The sequence below is a fragment of the Trachypithecus francoisi genome, unplaced genomic scaffold (assembly GCF_009764315.1).
Source record: "Trachypithecus francoisi isolate TF-2019V2 unplaced genomic scaffold, Tfra_2.0 Contig01436, whole genome shotgun sequence".
Taxonomy (NCBI): domain Eukaryota; kingdom Metazoa; phylum Chordata; class Mammalia; order Primates; family Cercopithecidae; genus Trachypithecus; species Trachypithecus francoisi.
Window position 1 is genome coordinate 1 of NW_022681430.1, and position 14,729 is coordinate 14,729.

Consider the following 14,729-nt stretch of genomic DNA (forward strand, 5'->3'; position numbering starts at 1 on the left):
ATTGTGCTAGCGTCAGGTTCTTTAAGGATCTCATTGTCCTCATCAGCTTCTCCAGTGAAGCTGACATTGTTCCACAAAGTCTCATGCTTAGTCATGAACTACAAGTTCCATCCAGACCCACCTGGCTTTCTTTCACCCCATACTTGCCAATTTTACCCCAGTACTGAGGCTTGGATCAGGTCCCCCCACCTCCCTCTTAATCTACGTAACTATGTAAATCCAAGCAGCCCTTCCTGTCTTAGCCTACACATCATTACCCAATAAGCAAACCTTTCCCAACTCAACTCAGGAGAACTTTCTTCAGAAAAAACTTTCCTGGCCTTCACAATTGGATTAAGCCTCCCGTCAGAGGCTCTTGTAAATATCAGATATCTTCTTAGCATGTCACACTGGCAACTTTATGCTCCGGGATTGGATGAATAACTCTCTCCCACACTAGGCTGTTGAGTTTGATGGGCTCTACTGGATTCACTGTCGAATCTCTAGGGCTCAGCACAGTGTCTGACACATAGCAGGTACTCCAGGAATATTTACTGATTGAATTAAATAAGTACAAGGTAATGTATGGATAAATTCAATACATATTTCATGGCTTGAATTTGACTAACACTTATTGGGTTTTCATAAAACATACTATGAGTTAAGGCAAATAGTACCAAATGAGAACCATTAACATGTATTTTCGTGGAGCTCAAACGAAATAACTTTGTCCAGCTATGGAATGTATGGGGAATTCATGAGAGGCTGAGAAGAGATGGTATAACTACATTCTGTGGTCAGTTCTGCTCCCATCCTGCTCTGCTTGCACTCTTTACTAAGCGCTGCTTTTCCTGATATTTTGTTTTTATGAGTCCTCATCTCTTCTTCTCTTTTCCTGCTATGTGTTTTTCAAATGCGTTCATCATCAGCAAAATTAATCTAATAGGCATACCCTTTGACCCAGAACTTTCAACTGAAGGATTCTAGCTCCCAGAAATATTACTGTCATTTCAAATGACATAATACAAAGAGTGTTCACAGCAGCAGTGTTTGTCATGACCAGGAAATGGAAACAAGATGCCTGCCAATAGAGGCATGGATTCACACATTCACACTATGACCTTGCAAAGAATGTGGTAGATCTATGTTCTGATGAGGAAAGCTGCATCGAATACCTGGCCAAGGAGGTAAAAGGCAAGTTGCCATGTAATATGTACATTATGATCCCTCCCCCACAATCAACGTATATGTTTGCATACATGTGGTAGAAATTACAAATTAAATTGCAACAATGGCTACCTTTGAGGAAGGACTTGGAGGGAGCTTGGGAAGGTTACTGTTACTTCTTGCTTTATATTCCTCTGTATTATCCAAATTTATGACAAAAGTATGTTATATTTCTAGCTTAAAAACTCCAGTAATGCAAGTGATTAATTTGCTTGTTTATGATCTGTTTCTCCTCTCTAGGATGTAAATTCCATATAAGCAGAGACTTTGTCCACCTTTTCTCACCGTCATCTCCACTGTGCTTACAACAGTGCCTGGAATACAGGAAGTGCTCAATGCATATTTTTTGAGTGACAGATCAATTTTTTAAAAAGCAAATTCCATTTTGACTAAATCTATCTTTCATATCCCCCTCTCCAAACCCTCCATGTTCTTATTGGTGAAGTGACTGGGTGCTGAGGAATCTGAAATTCTCTGCCTCACATGGTGGGCCTTGAATTAAGGTTGACCTCTTCCCTGAATCATGGGTTCCCATGATAAACGGGTTGAAAACCCATAAGGCTTCCTACACACAAATGTGAAAAAGACTCAAAGTTCTTAAGCGATAGGGTTTCAAGCAACAAAGAATGGGTTGTTTTAAAAAAGAAACCTTGATATTGGTTTAAAGTTAATCCCTTCAAAAAGTAAGAGCTAAAAAAGAACACATTAAGTTAGAAACAAGGAACAAAAGCATGTGCTGTCTGTCCAATCATCGAAAGGTCACAACTGTTTAACCACCAGATAATTCGACCTATTTAGAAGAGTCCAACAAAACCACAAAAATATAATAGATTATAGCTTAGGAAAAGATCTGCAAAAATATGCACTAAATTGTATTCTGTGGTTACTGCTTCTCTTTAACTTTCCCTTTGCTTTACTGTAGAACCAACATACAGCCGCTCAGGAATGCACACAATCTCAAAGACCTGTGGGCTGCCTTGCCTTTTCTTCGCGAGTGGAATTGTAGAGTTTGGGGACCATGATGCAGAGTGAGAAACTGGTCAGGTCCAAAGATGTCAGAACTCAGGGGTTTCATGTTGTGCACAGACAAGGAAGAGAAAAGAGGGAGTATGTCAGTCATATCGCCTGGACCAGACGGTTCTGGATTTGGGAATCCTCATTTCTTGCATCTTACAGTTACATAATCTATTACTTCTGTGCTTTTGGTTTTTTCTTTACTGTATCAACAGGCTACTGCAGGGGTCATAGCCTGGACATGGCCAACCAGAAAGATACTCAAGGAATGCTCAATGGAAGAAAGCAGGTACACTTGATCCCTGCATAGAGCCGCAGAAACAAATGTCATTTGTGAATTTAACTGCTAGAGGCTAATGGAAATACGAAGCAAACAACCTAAAGAATTTCCAGCTCAATCAATGATTCTTTTTTATCTGTAATCTTTATTTGTAAAAGAGAAACCTATTGTTTTTCCCTTAAGTTGTGATGCCAGCATAATGTGATCTCATGCAATGTGGGTGAAAGTTAAATGATTTTTTAAAATAAATTTATAAGAGTAAGTTTAATAAGTAGAAAACATTGAATTTTATCTTCAAGGTAATATTTACAGAAAAATAAAATGAAGCATGTGCTTTGAGGTGAGGAGAAAGTAACGAGACACTTTCACTTTTAGCTTCATTCTGTTCCATATCATCAAATTTGTTCCCTGTATCAGGAAGTAACAAACATAAAGAGATAAAAAGTGATCTCAGAAAGGGCAAAATCTATGGTTTACTCCAAATGCTGTATAAGTCCCTTGGGTTTCTTTTTCAGGAAGTCAATTCTCTGTCCCATGACTGCCAGTTAGGGATTGTGGCTTCTCACCAATGTTCCCCCATAAAAATCAGCTCAAGGTGTGACTGCAGCTCAAGTCTGATCTCTCCTGGTCAACTGGGAAATTTACAGGGGACACTCGCACTTTACCAGGGAACAAAATTCTATGCCACAGGAAAGAAACTGGAGGGGGATTAATTGCAGGCTGGAAAGACTATTGGTATGACAGTGGAGGGAGATGCTTATAAAATCTTAAGCAATGTGTTATTTTTATAAGGTAAGAGACCATATACAAAACAAATCTAATATGTGTGGTTTAGAGCACAGGCTTTGTGGTCAGAGACCTGAAGGCAAATATTTCTCTGCCATTTACTTTGGGCAAGTCACCTGCCTCTCTAAGGCTCAGTTTCCTCATCCATCAATTGTATGTAATAAAAAGACAGTGCGGTTCTGAGTAGTCAAGTGCTCAATAAAAAGTAGCCATTCACAGAAAGACAAACTTTGCATGTTCTCACTCGTTTGTGGGAATGAAAAATTAAAACAGTTGAATTCATGAAGATAGAGAACAGAATGATGATTACCATGGGCTGGGAGGGGCGGTAGGGAGGGAAGGACATTGGGGATGGTTAGTGGGTACAAAAATATAGTTAGATAGAATAAACAAGATACAATGTTTGATAGAACAATGGGGCGACTACAGTCAACAGTAATTTATTGTGCATTTAAAAATAACTAAAAGAGTATAATTGGAATGTTTGTAACACAAAGAAATGATAAATGTTTGAGGTGCTAGATACTCCATTTACCCTGATGTGATTATAATGCATTGTATGCCTGTATCAAAATATCTCATATACCCCATAAATATATACTCTGACTATGTACCCATAAAAATAAAAAATAAAATTTAAAAGTAGCTATTACTTTTTACCTTTTATGAGATGCATAAGCTTTTTAACTAGAGTAACAAGAAATTACGCAAACATGCATAAATGGAAATTATTAATGTTTCTTTTACAAAAATGTGGGATTGCTTTTATTTAAGGGACATTGTTAGTATGAATGCTTCAAAAACAGAGTCAATAATCATCCGACATTAAATCCAAATCGGTGTACTCTATACACCTGCCTACATGTCTGCGTGAGCATGGGTGCTCCCCAAATGCCTGTAATTTGTAAGAGCCATTTAAGACTTACTTTCATTTTTCCTTCCCGACTCAGAGTTCCTCCATTTCTCCCGACTGAATCAAAGAGAAATCTCCCAGGAAGGCGAAACCCCTGGACCACCAAGTCCTTGAAGTAGGTTTACCCACTGCCACAGTTTTAATGGGAGTGTCCCAGTTTTAGCACTTAATAATCTCATGCCCCAGAAGCTCCACCAGTCTTCTGTAAACTGGGATGGTGGTTTCCTCTACCTGGGAGCCTGGCACCCCAGCCGGGACCTACAGGATTACATCTGCTGACTGCACTCAGTTTTACTTCAGTGCAGGTGGTGTTTCTTTCCCGTGGTAGAGTTCTTTCACTAACACCCCTGTGAGTCTTGTCAGATGTGATTAAACTACGGGCAACACAAATGGAATGAAAAGAAGGAGGTGGAATTGTTTTTGTTTTTTTTTAACCTGAGATAACTGAGAGTTAAGACTTGAGATGAACAGGGGGGTTAAAGAAGGGTATGCGTGCCTCTGGGTGCTTTGCTATCTATGTGCTCACACACAGGAAGGAGTGTGTGTAATGTACTGGGGAAGAGACTGTGGGAAGCCCAACCTGGGCAGGAGCCCCTGGAAAGTGGGGGAGGGGAAGGCAAAATTGAGGCACACAGTTCCCCACCATGGCCTCCAGAGGGCGCCATCAGCCCGCAGTGGTTCTTTGCCTTTTGAGGCGGGCAGAAGGAAGTCGATCCACCTGGAGGGTAAGGAAAGCTGCAACCCACTGCCTTCAGGGCTGGGGCATGCAAGAACGAGGTGGACCACTCGCAGTGCTTGAATGTTCTCCTTGTTAACCCCAGCAGGGATAAGCACCTCCGCCTCATAAGATCAAAGCTCTTTCGTTCCCGCCTTAACGTTGCCAGTCTCCTTTACCTCGGAAAGAATGAGAAACCTCATCCTAGCAATCCCAGTGATCTGTGCCCTCCAGAGGAAGATCTCTGCAAAGCTGTTTACAGTGTGTTGTGTGGAGGCCAGCTTCTCTGGCACGGCGCAGTGTTCCCGTGGAGCGTTTCCAGGGCGCGGAGGCCCAGGGTCGCCGGCTCGAATGAATAGGGAGCTGATTGCCGCTCCACACTGATGGATGTATATTTGTTACATTTGAAATGTTCTGAGAAAAGAACTGCTTCTGAAAAGAAGAGCTTTGTGTGAGCACAGTGAACATGAAGGACGAGATTCCAAAACCTTTAGGGGGTTTTCTTTCTATGCAAGAATGAGCCACAGAAAGCTGTTCCCAGCATCCTCTGGTAATCTAGGAACACCTATGGAAAAGCGTTGCCCGGGTCTCAATCCCAGGGGTGGGAATCAGGAAGTACAGAAGCCGCCATCAGAGCCCAGGTCTGGCTTTGTCATTACCCCTTGGGTGACCTCGCGGCAAACCACTAGAGAGCCGGGCCTCAGTTTTCTTATCTGTAAAATGAGGAGCCCGACTGGAGGGTACCCAAGTTCCCTCCCAGGTCTGGCACTTTCTGAGGGTCCTATTGTTCACCGAAGAGCTAATAATGCTAGTTCTCAAATTTTTTGCTCTTGAGACCCCTTCACAAATCTTAAAAGTACTGAGCCTTCCCCCACCCCATGGATCTGTGGGGGCTTCTTTTGCTATTTGGCAGGCAGTACTAATCAAACTAACTGACATATAAGAATTTTAGCTTATACTTCAAGTGTCTAAGGCTCTCTCCAAGGGCCTTCTCTCTGCCCTGTCATGTTTACATTTGTCTCGGTTGATGTAAGGCACTGATTATGGCCTCTGGATGCACATTGGAATCACCTGTAGAGCTGAGATGTAACCTCAGACCAATTTCCAGAGATTCTCATTTAGTTGGTCTCTGCAAGGGTAGTGGGGAGGGGGCTACCAGGTGATTTTTAATGTGTAGCCAGGCTTGAGAAGAGCCACTCTGATAGCTCTACAGTTCTCAAAGTGTGGTCCCGAGCCAGCAGCATCTGTATTACCTGGGAACTTGTTAGAAATTCAAATTCTCAGGCGTGCCATGGACCTACTAGGGCGGAGCCCAGGAATCTGTTTTAACAGGTCTTCCAGGTGATTTGAATACATGCTACAGTTTGAGACCCAGTGTTCTCGACTGCCACACCTCCACGGCTTCCACTCCCACCTTCACCATCACCTCCGTCAACTAAGTAAGCCCATGAAAATGTTTCAGGTTCCCATCTTCCAAGGTGCAGCTGTCTGTGTATGCAGTGGTGATAGGGGCTTGGGTGACTGTGGCATCATTTGCATGCGAGGAGCTGCTGGGCTCTTGAGCGAGAGAATGAACCAAAGGTCACTAAATGCCACACATACATTCCATTCAGTAAATATTTATTGCATAAATATGTATTGAGGTACCAGGCTATTGCTGAGGGCATCACCTTACAGAACACTTGCTGCATAGGAGATGCTTCAGAAATGCTGGCTGAGTGAAACCTCAAGGCATTGTTGCAGCCATTCATGCTGCCTAAGAATTATGCATCCTGTTTACTCTGTCCTCACCTGTGACACGTGGAAGCTCTAATCCTTGGGAATCCTGAAAAACAAGGGTCCCTCTGGCATAGCGACCAAAAAGAAAAATCACGACACCTAGCCTATGCTAGCCTCGCCAACAATATTGCTTTTTGCAAAGAATGGAAAATATTTGCAAATGGTTGAATGTTGAATCATGGGTTCTATAATATTAGTTAATCTTTATAGAAATTCCATTTTACTATGGAAACAATAGGCTAATTGTTAGAGTGGATGAAGATCTGTAGGATTGTCTCCTCTACACTCACATACTTGTTTTTCTAGAAACTGCCACCTACCCCATCCATATTTCTCATAGAAGTTCTCTCTGTCTCTCTCTCTCTCTCTCTCCCCCTCTCTCCCTCTCTCTCTCTCTCTCTCTGTCCCCCCGCCCACCCCCCCGCCTTTTTCTCTCTCTCTGTATATAGTACATGACCCACCAACCTAACTGGCACTCAATCCAAGGTGGGCTACTGACTCTTGACTCCTTTGCTTAGAATTTTTTGGACTTGACACTGAGCAATCTCCCTATGGTGACTGAAGCTGGAAGGTTCAATATTAGGGTTCTCCATAGATATGGGACCAATAGGGTGTGTGTGTGTGTGTGTGTGTAGAGAGAGAGAGAAGAGAGAAGACAGATAGATAGATAGATAGATAGATAGATAGATAGATAGATAGATAAAAAGGAATTTATTATGGGAATTGGCTAAGACTTGGGGTAGGGTGGAGGACTGTGGTAAGTTTTAGAGCCTAAAAGTTGGAGCTTGGAGTTCTGATGTCGAGGGGACAGAAGAAAATATACCCCAAATCCAGGACGGAGAGAGAGGAACTCCCCTTTTTGTTCTATTTGGGTTCCCAGCTGATTGGATGGTGCCTGCCCACACTGAGAGCAGATTTTCCCCTCTCAGTCCACTGACTCACTTGGCAGTCTCGTCTGGAAACAGCCTCCATAACATACTCAGAAATAATCATCTATTTATCTATTCTTTAGGTAATCCTTAATCCAGTCAAGTTTACATCTAAAGTCAACCACCACAACAGACAAGGATGAAGTTGGTGGATATGTTTCCGCTGACGTGGAGTGATCCAGTCTGCAAGGAAGGAGAAGGAAGCTGGCCACACACACAGCACAGGAGGAACGAGGGGAGGCTCCTCACACACCTCAGTAACTTGGCTCTAGTTATTCCTGAAGACCATTTGCATCCCCACTCTTTCCCACACTTGGTTTTTCAACATTTTCTTTTAGATTTTTGCGGCTCAAATCAATTCCCCTTTGAGATGAAGCTAATTGGGATTTGGTTCTGTCACTTGTAACCATAGCCCTAACCAAAAGAAGTGTTTGAACAGCTTTAGGGTGATTAAAATGAGTACAAAGGGGGAAGTTCACCAATAGCTCTGACATTTTGGTTTCTGTCACCTCATGTCTTTCTTAAACACATGAATTTTACCAGATACACTTTAAGGGTCAGTTTTATAGTTTTGTTTTGTTTTTGTTTGTTTGTTTGTTTTTGCAAACTTTTAATTGAATGACAACATACATACTAAAAAAAACTGCACAATTATAACTTTTCACAAAATACACAGACCTGTATAACCAACACCCAGATTAAGAATCAGAACAGGCTGAGCATGGTGGCTCACACCTATAATCACAGCATTTGGGAGGCCAAGGTGGGAGGATCACTTGAACCCACCCAGGAGTTCAAGATCAGCCTGGACAACATAGCAGGACCTCGTCTCTACTAAAAATAAAAATGAAAAATAGCAGGGCATGGTGGTGCGTGTCAGTAGTCCCAGCTACTCAGGAGGCTTAGGCAGGAGGATCGCTTGAGCCCAGGAAGTTGAGGCTTGGTCATGCCACTCCACTCCAGCCTGGGTAACAGAGCAAGACCTTGTCTCAAAACAAAACAAAGAAACCGTAAAGAATCAGAAGATATCTAGCAACCTCCCAGTCAGCGTCCCCTCACCTCAAGGTAGCCATGCTCCTGACTTCTGACATCATGAAACATTTTGCCTGTTTCTGAACTTTAAGGAATCATACAGGATGTTCTCTTTCATGTCTGGCTTCTTTCTCATTGGTAAGAGGCATCCATGTTGTTGCCTGGGGCTGTAGTCTATCCTTATTGCTGAGTAGTTATCCCCAGCTTTGTATTTAAATGTTATTTTTCTTAAAGTAGGCTAGAAATCAGTAATAGAAACATAGTAGAAGTAGCTATTTGTTCTCGTGATGATCTATTGATCCGAAAATATCTAAATCAGACAAGCTGCCTGGAACTTTGCAGAAGAGAGAAACTGCTCTTATTAAGTTGGAGGCTTCATTCAGATTCTTCTTACGCTGCTCAGCTCAAGTGAGGGCATGGGCTGCTTCCTCCTTATGGAGCAGGAAAAACAACAAATGACCCACCTCCTTCCCTTGCGCAGAACAGAGCTTCTGAAAGAAAAGCATGCTGCAGCTGTCCTTAAAAGTGACCCTTTCAAAGTACCTAATCAGACTGCATATTATTTATTTCAGCAAATAGCATTCAATGACTCTAAAGACAAATAATGCCTTACTGCAATTTGTACATAATTTTTGGAAAACAATACTATTCTAATTTTTACCAAGCAAGCAAACAGTAATTTATTCACAGCGCTGTTCTAGTAGACCTTTCTTCACTTGCCTCGAGATACAGATTCTGAATATAAATTCCATCAACACCTGTAGTTTTTCTTCTTTATCCTCCGTAAGAATTAGAATGCAAATCACGAACCCCAATTCAACTGGCTTAACAAATAAGGAAAATTTATTATTTTTCATCACAAGAAGTATGGGCTAACATTGACAAGAACCTGAGTTATTTCTTTATCAGACTGACCTAAGGAGAGCCTGGTTGGATCCAATTAGACAGAGGCCATGCCAGGAATCATATCCAGAAATAATAGCTTCCAACAGCAAAATATACTGTGTCTTCCCTTTCTCTCTCTCTCTCTCTCTCTCTTTCTCTCTCTCTCTCTCTCTCTCCCCCATCTCTCTCTCTGAAGAAACCATCCTTAGAAACCTACCACTTCTTATCAGCCAGAATTACATCCAGGTCCATTGGAAAAATCAACCACTGCCAAAGGGAATGAGATTACCATACTTGGCATATAACAACAGCGTTTATCCCTAAAATGAGGAATACAGTCCCTTCACCTGAGTGACTTTCAAACAGAACAATGGCTCTCCTGGCAAGGGAGACAGGGAGAAAGATTACTGGACTAACAACTATCCAACCATTATCTTCCACAGTCTACCTCTTTGACTTCCCAGCTTCCGTAATACATTGTTCAAAAAATGCTCATACTTCCACAAAATGCACATAGTCCTTGCAAGAGTGAAAAGAACCTAAAGTCTCATCAAGAAAAAAACAAGATAAATCCAATAAAACCTTTCATTCAGAGAAGTGACTGTCATCACTGATCCATAGCACATGTTATTTCCTGAAGGACATCAATAGCAAATACTAGTTCCATGACCCAGGAATCGAGTGAGTTTCTCTGTCAGCCCGGTGGACATCCCTGGTTCCACTCCACGGGAGCCTCCCTTTCCCATTGTCTTCCATGGCCATTTCTGGGGTAAGGGTTGAAGAAGATATCCTCCTGGATGCTGCTGGATTTAACAACTCGCTTTCAGCAGATACAGATTCTACGGCCTCAAGACAATAGGGCTTGAATGGTTCCAGACTTTTATCAGTTTGAAATTCACTTCTGGTCAGGTCCAGGCACTGCTAATGGCCAGTCATCTTGTCTGAATGAGGCCTGTGAGAGACACAATCGCTCCTCCTCCCCACATGTCTCTATGATCTTCCCACCTTCAAGCACAAAGTTTAATGGCCTCCACCTTGAGCCAACTGGTAACAAAAGCCATGTGGTGGAAGAGGGTGTGAAGCAGGGGAGGGGTGATATCACCTGTGATCCCAGCCCTCCTAGGTGCACCTAAGCTAGACAGTGCCTCCTGTCTTACAAAGGATGTGTGGTGAGAGATACTAAGGGGAGGCATGGGGAATCAGATTTGCTTTTGTCCCAATTCTACCAGTCATACCTCCTGAGAAATTTCTTTTTTCTCTACCTTTTGGGAGGTGAGTAGGAGAAGGACATCAATTTTGTACAAAATTGGGATTTGCAAGCTTGAGAATCTCCAAATTATGGCTTTTAAATCGATTTAAATTCTAGGTTATGGGTAGGAAGAGTCTGTATTAGCAAAATTTGACTGTCTTCCCTTTCTGCATCCAGGCATGTCACTTTTCACCTAAACTTGCCTCTTAGACTATCCCTTTCTCAAAAACTTCAAGGAATAACGAGCATGTGCCAATATCCCTGATTTTCCTACCAATACCTCTAACCCTACAGTGTCCAATAGGCACACGATGAGAGTCCTGAAGTCCAACTTGTGACAAAATGACCAAAACCTACAGACTCAGAAATTTTGAAATATGGCTTTTACTGTTGTAAAATACATAAGAGCTACATTTAGAAATGAAGGAGTTGACCACCAGATGAAGTCAGGAACTATCACACCCAGTTTCACATTTTCTCTATCATATACATGTGTAAACTCCAGTTTCCCTCTGCCTACACCACCTTTCCAGAAATGGTTTTAGGATCTACAGGGAAGGGAGGCTCTTTTCCTTGTAAGTAAACACACTTTTAAAAAGATATTTGAATGCATATTTTGAAAACAAGATGAATGACAGCAAACAATATAAAATATAAATCTGAAAATAGATCAGGATATACTGCTTACACAGGGGGAGGATCATATCATTTTGATAAGAAGAACTAAAGGTAATATAGCATTGAAAATGTGTTTGTCTGGCTGGGCATGGTGGCTCATGCCTGTAATCCTAGCACTTTGGGAGGCCAAGGTGGATCACCTGAGGTCAGGGGTTCTAGACCAGCCTAGCCAACATGGAAAAACCCTGTCTCTACTAAAAATACAAAAATTAGCCGGGTGTGGTGGCACATGTTTGTAATCCCAGTTACTCAGGAGGCTGAGGCAGGAGAATCACTTGAACCTGGGAGGCAGAGGTTGCAGTAAGCTGAGATCATGCCACTGCACTCCAGCCTGGGTGACAGAGTGAGACTCCATCTCCAAAAAAAAAAAAGAGAGAGAGAAAGAGAGAATGTCTTTGTTCATTGAGATTTTTAACTTTTAGAAAAGATAATATGAAGTTCTGTCCATTAGGGACAGTGCCAGTTAAATTTTGGTTTGTTTTAAGGCAGAAGCTCGTCTTCAGTGTTCCATTAATAGCCAACTGATTTTCCTCGATGACACTGGGAGGAAATATGAGGGAGGGTTCACCATTGATCCTTCTGATCTCTGCACTCTTTTTTTTTTTTTTTTTCTGCACTCTTATTCAGATTCTAATCTGGTAACATGCTGCACAAACACTAGCACTAACACCAGCATCTGGGGCTTCACTATGTGGTTCTGATGGTATGATTCTCACCATGCATAGGTTTGATGATATCTGAGCCATATCAACTTCCCTTCCAGAAAGGAGTACTCCCACTTAGTTTCGAGTTGAACGTTAATCAATTCCCTTTATACAAGTTCAGCATAGTTGAACAAAACAGAACCATGTTCCAAAACCAAGGCTGATGCAATACATCATGTTCACCAATTTATCCCTGTGGTTAGTACATTCCTGACAAACGGCCAGTGCTCAATAACTACTTACTGCCTAGATGAATACATGAAAAAGACATGGCCACTGAGCAGCTCAGACAGCCTTGGCTTGGAATATTGTGCTGGTCACATTAAGTTATTTGCAGTTTACTAACAACAAAGACATGGGGAAACCAGATTTCTGTAATTTTGAAATAGTTTATAGTTTCATTAGACTTTGAGTCTTGCTTGTCAAATAGCATTTATTAATATCCACTTTCTCCCAGGCAGAGCTCTAGGCACAAGGCAGAAAGTTAAAAATTCCAGAACAAATTTCTTTTTTTCTTTTCTTCCTCCACTACATTTTTCTTTCTCCACTACAGATACCTGATTCTAAGCCAGGTGTCTTTGAGATCCAGCCCCAAAACACTGCAATGATCGACACTGATGAAGCTCCTTAAAAGCTGCCTTTCCTTTCTCCTTCCTTCAATCTCAGAAGTAACTGCTGCCTTCCAATTCCTATAACATTGTTCTTAGCACTCATATAGTCACTATTATTGCAAGTTGCACACACGGACATAGACTTACTAAAAAACACATGGCTCTCTGTCTTGCTGTGCCTCATCATGACTTTGTTGGAGGCGAACACCCATTTATAAATAACACACATTTGTCAAATCAATGAATAAACAGCAGAGATGCATTTTTTTCTTCTCTTTAACTGAGAATTTAAAGATAAAAAATGAAAACTGGATAAAGTTCCTTTCTTCAGTACTGGACAAAGAAGAGAGAAGACAGGGAAGATCTACTATTTAGCTAGAAAATCAGCAAAGTGGAAAAGTCTTATCTCTGGACTCAGTTATCTGGGAGAATGCACATAGTAAGTGAAATTCTTTGATATGCTTCTCATTGAGATAGGTCAACTATATGTTTTCCCCTTGACTCCTGGCCTATCTTTTGACTCAGTTGTAACCAATAGAATGCAATGGAAGTGATGTGGCATAACTTCTGAGGCTGTCAGCAAAGGCCATGCTGCTTCTACCGATTCTCTTGGGGTGCTCATTCTAGGAGAGCTTACCCCTGCCACCATGTAAGAACTTGGACTATCCTGGGACCATGGGATTGCTGTGCTGGATGTGCCATGTGTTTACGGGCCTCTGGTCAACAGCCCCAGCTGAGCCAGTCAGTAGCCAGTGTTGGGCACAGTGGCTCACACTGTGGTACCAACACTCTGGGAGGCTGCCATAGTGGGTATCGCTTGAGGTCAAGAGTTTAAGACTGACCTGGTCAATGTGACAGGACCCCATCTCTACAAAAAATTAAAGTTAAAAAAAAAAAAAAAAAAAAAAAAAAAAAAAAAACAGCCAGTGTCAACTACCAGCCATGTGCATGAGCCACCTTGGACATCCGGCTCAGTCAAACTTTCAGATGACTGTAGCCCCAGCCAATATCTGACTGCAACCACATGAGAGACAGTGAGAACTGCCAAACTGTTTCTAAACCTGACTCTCAAAATACAATTGTTTTAAGCTGCTAAATAACGGGGAATATCACTACACATTAATAATAACTGGACCAATTGCCTCTGGGTATTACCACTGTAGAAAACCCCTGAATTTTTCTTCTCTACTCTTGAATGGGGCTGTTGAGCCCTTTGTCAATTTTCAGACCAAGCATATACAAAGACACACAAGCATATGACCATTCATCAGTGAGTATCCTACTCCATAAATGAAAACAGGCTGGGCATGGTGGCTCACACCTGTAATCCCAGCACTTTGGGAGGCCGAGGCGGGTGGATTACCTGAGGTCAGGAGTTCATGACCAGACTGACCAACATGGCAAAACCCTGTCTCTACTAAAAATACAAAATAAGCTGGGCGTAGTGGCACATGCCAGTAATCCCAGCAACTTGGGAGGCTGAGGCAGGAGAATTGCTTGAACCTGGGAGATGGAGGTTGCAGTGAGCCAAGATCACACCATTGAACTCCAGCCTGGGCAACAAGAGTGAGACTCTGTCTCAGAAAAAGAAAAAAAAAAACCTTCAGAGCCTGTACAAGTAGAATCCATCAGAATGTAAACTAAAGTCATAAAAGGTTTCTGGAATGAAAGCAGTCTCTGCTTAATTAAAGCAAACAATGTAACACCTGTTAAGATGAGCGTCATAAGGATAATTATTAGAGGCTTCTACAAAGTAATGTTTCTTAGTTACTGAACAAAGACTTGGTAACTAGAAAGGCTCAGAAATTATTCTCCTCTGAGAGGAAATGAGGGGAAAAAACATTCACAGAAACATCTTGTGATTGAAGCTAGCTCTGCCCCCATGTAGGGGAGCAAGGCTGACTTCATGTTGTACATCCCCGTGACTAATCTCTGACTATTAGTCTAA